Source organism: Aedes aegypti, chromosome 1 (assembly GCF_002204515.2).
Source record: "Aedes aegypti strain LVP_AGWG chromosome 1, AaegL5.0 Primary Assembly, whole genome shotgun sequence".
NCBI classification, from domain to species: domain Eukaryota; kingdom Metazoa; phylum Arthropoda; class Insecta; order Diptera; family Culicidae; genus Aedes; species Aedes aegypti.
Window position 1 is genome coordinate 130141738 of NC_035107.1, and position 7304 is coordinate 130149041.

Here is a 7304-nt window from a genome sequence, read left to right on the forward strand (position 1 = left end):
TCTTCGACATAGTTGTTAAGTTTTGTGATATAAGAAATTACAGAATATACTCCAGAAGTTTATTGATTGCACTGTGAGCAAACAAATGGTCGAAAAACTATTTGATGTAAAAATAAAATTCCATTCTTGTCAAAAAATGTGGTTAACAGCACAGACAAATAGAAGTAACAGCTAGAACAATTATCTATTCAAAACATAGTCACGTGAACATTTACGCCCAATGCTAAAAATACTGTATTTGGCCAACCGCGAACTAGGTGGCGGTAATGAGCAACCATCAATCTCGAACAAAAGTGATGCGAGCGCCAAGAGTGGCTTGTTGGCCAACTACCAAACATTAGAATTGGGCGCTATTCTGCTGTGCGATGAAAATATTTTGTGTTACGTCTGTTTGTCTGTGTTTACACTATATGAGGTAAAATGGTTCCCACCGTGGGTCATTATGGGCCATAACACTAAATTTGATGATTACGATTGGAATAGTGTTGTTATAGTTTTATACATTTTTTTATTGCAAATTCATTTTATCGTCTGTACAATTTCGTACACAATATGCCCAATCTGTTTCCAAGCTCAAATCAGAGATGTCCTATACTGCTTCGTATAACCATATTGCCACGGCTACCATATAGACCAAGTCTGCCCAACCTTCTTGAATCGCGGTCCTTGTGGGTTGGGCCAATATTTTTTCAGTTCATAAATTTCATTTTTTCAGTACATTCTCCAAATTCTCCAATCCAACAAAAAATCATTTTAAAAACCCATTCTTTTTCATTTTCATTTTGCAGCGTTTGATGGGGCAATGAGAGCGCAAGTCAGTACAAAGCCGGGGGAAGGGATAGGTAATGGCCGTAATAGTCTATGCGGACCACTTGAACACCATCGGAAAGGATAAGAAGGGTTGGGGTAGGGTATAGGGCATGGAGAAGACTTGACACAGTAATGCGATTAATGCTGCAAAATGTAAATGTGCTGAAAGCAATTTAATTTTGAGTTTTGAAGTTTGATTTGACTTATTAAAATTTCAAATAGATCGGCCATTGTACAAGTAAGAAAGAATATGCTGATCGCTTTCTATAAATTTTATAAACAACAAAATAATAACAATATGAGAGTGATGCTAAGGTCTGCTGATGGCACAATGCGACGCTTTAGGAGATTTTGATACTGATTGAACATTACTATACAGAGCGCAATTCAATCTTCAATCAACTTTACAAACTTTATCTGTTTTTGCACTGATTGACGATGCTGATTTATATAAAAACATATTTTAAAAATATTTGATATTATTAGTTCATTTGTTTGTATGATCTAGGTGTTAATAATGGAAAATTTTACATACCCTTGATGATAATACTTCCCTGACCAGAAATATTATATTTTGAGCACCTAGGGCTGAAAATCTCCTTAACCCCTCTACCGGCAGCTTCATTTTTTACCGCAAAATTCAAATTCAAATCGTTATAACTTTTTTGTTTTTCAATATTTTTGCACCATTTTTTCACAAGCTCTCAAAAAACTCTTCTAGTTTTAGGATCTGTGTCGTTATTGATCATTGGTCATCTGGTTTTGAAGCTATTTCAAAATTCCTTGGGGGACCGACCCGTAACTAGGAGCCCCCGTTAATTTCTCAGGCTACAGAATTTTAATCGTATTCGGATATTCACTCTTCGGAATAATACATTAATGAGAATATGTTGTGAAAAAATGAAGCAATTTGGTGCAGCCGTCTTTAAGTAATGGCCATTTAGGTTTCTGGAACCACGCTGGCCAAATAAAGATCTTAAAAACTTCAAAAAACATCATATCGTAATTTTCAGATATCTCCAAGAATACTGAACCGAATTGTATGATTTTTTCAGAGAAGCTCCTTATTATCTGGCATTATATAGCCCGCATTTTATTTTTTTGATAAATTGAACAAAAACAAAATGGCCGCCAAAGACATTTTGTATGGAAAATGTCGGTCCCCAAGGAACATCGGAATATTTTTAAAACCAGATGACCTATAATTAATATTGACACAAATTTCTAAACTAGAAGAGTTTTTTGAGAAATTGTGAAAAAATGGTGTAAAAATATTGAAAAACAAAAAAGTTATAACGATTTGAATATTTATTTTGCAGTAAAAAATGAAGCTGCCGGTAGAGGGGTTAATAAAGCTATAATAATAATAATATTTTGAGCACCCTTTTCGAAGCTATTCTATCCAGGTATTCATGTACTGCTTTTTATCCTGAAATTATTCTTATTGTGCATGCTTATGCATTATTAGTGATGCTCATAATCATAGGAACAGTGATTAGTAATGAGTTAATTATGTAGTTTTGTTAAAATTACAAACAATTAAACAGTAGTAATGAATAGCTTATAAAATGACTTTGCAGCATAGCTGAGCCTTTCGGATCGTAAGACCGATGTATAAAAATAATTTGTTTCGAAATTGTCCGCGTGGTCTTCTAGTGCCTCTATTAGATAAGAATCAGTCATAGACATACATACCGAATGCTCGCCATGACCCTATGACTAACATTTGTATATGTATAGCCTTAGCTGATGTGGCTTTTCTAATAGGTAGTTCTTTCACTCATTGATTGTCTTCAAAACCTTGTCAAGTATAGAAAATTGATTTTATTTCATTTATTACTACATTGAAGCTACATTGTACTTATTAAGTATTAGGTATTATTTTATGTTTTTATCAATATTATCAAGGCCAGAATTCCCAGTGAGTGAAGAATTTTATAGTACTAGAACACCATAGAAGATCGCTAAACATTACCTAATCATGGAACGGCTTTTTGCTCTATTATTATAGGCAGATGCTATTGATCTCCCTTTGCTCCTATCCGCAACCCGGTGCACGCGCCTTGTTGGTTTTCGAAAACCTCGTAGAAGATTACAAACCGTCAATGGCATTCCCAATTACTACCCCACATTGCACATTCTCCTAACCCGCCCTCAGTTCGTAAACTTCTCGCCAGCTTGAAATTATATTTTCCCGAAGTGAAAGTAATTTTGATGAGTGATAGCCTAGTGCAGCCCAACTGCATAGTACAGCAGTTTAACCAGAATCTTTCGGTCAGAAGATAAAATCTAAATTTTGTAATAAAAAGGTTGCCATTGCTTTGAAATTCACCCAACATCTAATCAAAACTACTACAAACAGCGATCAATTATCAAAATCCATCGCTCCCTGTAAAATATAAGTCCAGGGAACAAAAAATCATTTTAAAATCCTGCTCTAAAATGTGGAAAAGTCTGTCCTGCCGCGAATTTTGACCATCTTCGTGATTGTTTCACGATATACACATGCAAAGATGGTCAATTGGCAAAGAAAGTTTTCAAGTAATAACTGTGGAAGAATATATATGAACACTAAACTAAAAAGCAGGCTTTGTCCCATTGGGAACGTAACGCCAGAAAGAAAAAGAAGAAGAAGAAGCAATAGAAAAATTCGTCGAAATAAGGCTGCAAATTTCGGATTTTTTAGAAAAAAATCATGTACTATCAACATCTTTTGATATTATGGTGCTCAATCGGTGAACAAATACACCTGCTACCAGAGATACCCTCGGGATAACCGCATGAGAAAACTAAACTGATTTTCAAACTCCCATTATTCTTTCTTTTCTGTTTTTTTTTTTTTTTTTTTTGAGAATTGCTAGAAAAAGTTCATGTTACGATAGCACGTGGCATATGTACGTACTGGGGGTAAATTTCGGAAGATGATTACAATAATTATATATGACGGAAAACGCGCAGCTATTCAGCTTGACCATGTTGAGGGTCGTGGGTTCGAATCCCGCTGGTCAAGGATCTTTCCGTAAAGGAAATTTCCTCGATTCCCAGGGCATTGAGTATCTTCGTACCTGCCACACGATATACACATGCAAAAATGGTCAATCGGCAAAGAAAGCTCTCAGTTAATAACTGTGGAAGTGCTCATAAGAACACTAATCTGAGAAGCAGGCTTGGTCCCAGTTGGAACGTGACGCCAGAAAGAAGAAGGCTGTCGCTTCTCTGGATTTGTGCTTTTGAAGATTTGAGTTCGATTCTTCTTTACCTTAAGCTTTTTATGGCAGTTCAAAAATACTGTTTTAAATACACTCGAACTCTACTAAACTGCAAATCCGAATATGTAAACATATAAGAAAAACTTTACTCTCTATTCAAATCTAAAAAAAAAGATAAAGTAAAAAAGCGTTCAAAACATATTATTTTTTTATTATTTGAATCATTTTACTTTTATGTTCTCATTTCTATTTAGAGGGAAGTCCTCTATGACCAGTGTATACAAACTATGACGTTTCCATGTCCAAACGTAAACAAACAGTAGCTGTTAAAAGTTTCACTCTGGTACAATCTACCAAAAAATGTGAAACGATAAAATTTCATACAAGTGTAGCCACAAATGTTGCTAATTATTTAAGCTGAATTGTCTCCGTATGTTGACTTCAGTAAGTTCCGACCAGATGGAAGAAACAAGATTATAACAGAATGTGTTCCCCTGATATGATTATTTTATAACACCAGTTGTTATAAAACATGTACCGTTAGTAGTTAAAATAACAAAAATTCTAACAAAATTTGCACCAAATTAAACTAAAATATTACAAACCCTGTTATAATTATATCAACATTATTACAGAATGTGTTGCAAGGATGTTACAAAATAACAAAATTATTGCTAATTATGTTACTGTTTATAACACCGGATTTTATTTTCAACAAACTTGTAAATGCGATGTCAAAAATATAATAAATGTTGTTATAAATGTGTTACTAAAAATATAACAAGTTGAGAACAAAGCCATCTTGATAACAAAATTATATCAACTTCTGTTATTTATAACTGCTGCTGTTAGGAATGTGTTATAACTTTGTTATGTGGTTCTGGTTTATAATCACAATGCAAAATTTATTGAAAAATGTAGAATTTCAAAGAAAAGCAACTTTTTTTGTAAACTATTGCAAGTCCTCTATGACCGGACAGTGAACTTAATAACTGGGTTCTAATTTATAATTTTCTTTTTCATAAATTTAGGGTACAAAAAACAAACAGCAACAAAAACAAAGCATAAACTACTAAACTTTCGGTCTTTGGAGGCCTTATAAAGTTACAGCACTTTTAAGGCAAATGAGCGCACGAGAAGCAGCCACAAGATATGATGTACAATCATCTCTTCATAATTCGATAACGAAGGGACCATCGAGTTAGGAAGATATCGTGTTGCAGAATACTAAAACAGTGCAAATATGCGATTCAAGGGACCATCGAGATAGCCATGAACACCAAATTTTACTAAGGTTCTCTAACTAGATATTGAGATACGGAGGTCGAGTAAGGGAGAGTTGACTGTACCTAAGAGCACACTTCAACCTTCGAGCTGACAAAGAAATTGTTAATAACTATAAACGCGTTGAATTCTCGAAGACATTTTCATCTGAACACGAGAAATCGCTTATGCAACATAGACGGCAACATATGACGAATGGATCTATGGCGCTGATCAAGAAGGAGTTTGATCTCGCCTATATGCTTCATACGCTGTACAATGTACAATACAATATACAGTGTACATCATGCAAAGATTGAACCCACAAGCCATGTGCTGACATATACGAAGCACTCCTTGGCCTTTCTGTGGGTTTGGTGTCAACTTTGATGATGAAAATCATAGTGTCCGACCATATGCACACCATTTTTGGTACATAATGTAATCCATCATAAAAATGAATTGTTAAGGTTTATTTTTATTCTCATGTGAGTTTTTACTTAAAATAATGTGATTTATTTATACTGAACAAAACTTAAAGGTAAAACTAATGTAGATTTTGAAATATCACGAAAAAAAAAACAAAAAATGTCCGGGCATAGAGGACTTTCCCCTACTATTCTACGTATGTCTGAGCTCTCATGCAATGCTCAAGAAATTTTTCTAAGTTTCAAAGATTATGACAACGTCGTGGCCCTTTCACCGGCCTAGTGGGAGGATAGTACGGTAACCAATAGATTTACTGACATGACGTGGATGCGTATCACATTGTCACGTTACCATTCTTTTGTGGGATACCTGTTTCACTAATTAAGGTTCTTTTTAAATACCTCATCTCTCAGGTCTGGTACAGTTTGAAGAATCACCTCTGATTCAAATGCGGAGGACACGACCGAAGGTGACCAAATTCTTCCACAGTTTCATGTTTTGAGCGCTTCGGGACGCTACATGGTGCCAATTTTGTTACGTTTGAGAACCAAATCGCTTGGCATGTTGAGCTAACTAGGAGTATCTCCTTCTGAATTAACAGAACTATATCCGGAAGCTGCTCCGGATGGAAAACCAATATGCACCATCATGACATAGGTAAAGCTGGCCACTTCGGTTTACTGCGTGGAATCAAACATTGGAAAGACGGAGGCATGTGCGGATTCGTCGGATCTCCGTAACATGTTCTAAGGTCGCTGCAATAAACAGAAAACAGATTTTGTTTCTTCTGTAACACCTAGCTGCCGGTAAAGTTGATTATGCTTTTATCATGTGAGCAAAATAGAATTTAGCTTCTCACCTTGCAGTGTGGAGTTTTCGGTGTTCCTTTGGGTCCTGGTTCTACAAAATTCTTTCAATCTTTCGCCAATTAAAATTTGATTAGCTCAATATCGTAAACTATCGGAGTTTGTTTGTTTACGAAGGTGTGAGAATAAAACAAAATAGGTTGAAAATAACTTTCCTTTTGTGCAGACATTCTCACACGCACACAACTTACACTTTTGCAAGTGGCTGCATTCTTTTCAGTTATTACCGACTTTGGTGCTTACCAAACGGAGTACTAAATTTAATCCTAGATTTTTGAAAATCCGGATTAAATCTGGTACTAACTACGTTGGTGCTTACCACCATTAGTATTATTGACAGTCTTAAATTAATTCTACGTGACCCCGAAACAAGGCGATTGTTAAAGAAAACCGATTCAAATGTGATGGATATTCCATGCGTTACTGAATACAGTACTTTCGGAACAGGAGAAACGTTTAAAAATAAATCTATATTTAAGAACCATCCTGATACAATTCGAATCAGCCTGTACCAAGATGATGTGGAGTTGGCCAATGCATTGGGATCCAGAGCAGGAATAAACAAAATCTCAAATTTAAGTTTCAAGGTTCAGAACTTTTCAGATAAGTGGAATAGTTCACCTCGAATCGTATTTCCTCGTATATTCTGTACTACAGTTGACGCAAAAAAAAAAACAAAAAAAAACAAGGGTATCGAAAATTATTAAAACCTCTAATTGCTGATTTG

At 35.2% G+C, this 7304-nt stretch overlaps 1 long non-coding RNA gene across 1 annotated transcript; it reads right to left on the reverse strand.

Annotated features, from left to right (window-relative positions):
* Window positions 1-5740: 5740 nt before the first annotated feature.
* Window positions 5741-6873, reverse strand: LOC110674493. Its single transcript, XR_002498916.1, has 2 exons — window positions 6571-6873; window positions 5741-6466 (listed from the first exon to the last, which is right to left on the reverse strand). It is a non-coding gene; the product is annotated as an uncharacterized LOC110674493 (long non-coding RNA).
* Between the last annotated feature and the right edge of the window lie 431 nt (window positions 6874-7304).